The following is a 1,079-nucleotide window of genomic DNA, read 5'->3' on the forward strand; positions in this document are numbered from 1 at the left end:
TCAATTTAACTTCAGTACCTGGAAACATCTGGTGGTTAGACTCCGGTTCAACTTCTAACATCATTGTTTCAATGCAGGGTTGCCTGAGCTATCGAAAGCCTAATTATGTTGAAAGATACATCTACATTGGCGATGGAAAATCGGTGGAAGTGGAAGCTATAGGGCACTTTAGTTTGTTATTATGTACTGATTTTTATTTGGATTTGAAAGACACCTTTGTTTTACCATCTTTTAGACGGAATTTAATTTTTGTTTCTTATTTGGCATTTGGAAACAATTCGGTTCAATTGTCTTTAAATTCAAATGTTGTTAGAACTGGTTCACTTATGTTAAATGACAATCTTTATATGTTGAATACTATAGATGATTATAGCGAAACCCTAAATGTGGAATCACGTGAGACTAAGTGTAAAATTAAAAAAAATAATTCAGGTCCATTATGGAACAAGCGCCTAGGTCACATTTCTCAAAAGAGAATTGAGCGTCTTGTGTCAGATGGGATTTTGGATTCCATTGACTTCACAAACCTTAGTGTTTGCGTTAAATCCATAAAAGGAAAACATACCAAACAATCAAAATCTGGTAAGTATAGAGCTTCAGACGTCTTAAAATTGATACATACGGATATTTGTGGGCCGTTCCCTACGGCTTCCTGGAATGGTCAACAATACTTCATATCATTCATAGACGATTATTCTCGTTATGCATACATTTTTCTTATTCATGAAAAGTCCCAATCATTGGACGTGTTCAAAACCTTTTAGGTTGAAGTTGAAAATCAACTCAGCAAAAGGATTAAGTACGTCAGATCTGACCGTGGTGGTGAATACTACGGTAGATATGACGGTTCAGGTGAACAACGTCCAGGGCCTTTTGCCAAATACCTAGAGGAATGTGGTATAGTCTCATAGTACACCATGCCAGGATCGCCTAGCATGAATGGTGTGTCTGAAAGACGAAACAAAACTCTTAAGGATATGGTGAGGAGTACGATTTGTCACTCTACCTTACCAGAGTCACTTTGGGGAGAGACACTTCAGGCTGCAGCTTATATTCTTAATAGGGTGCCAACTAAGGCA

Source organism: Lupinus angustifolius, chromosome LG01 (genome assembly GCF_001865875.1).
Source record: "Lupinus angustifolius cultivar Tanjil chromosome LG01, LupAngTanjil_v1.0, whole genome shotgun sequence".
Lineage (NCBI taxonomy): Eukaryota > Viridiplantae > Streptophyta > Magnoliopsida > Fabales > Fabaceae > Lupinus > Lupinus angustifolius.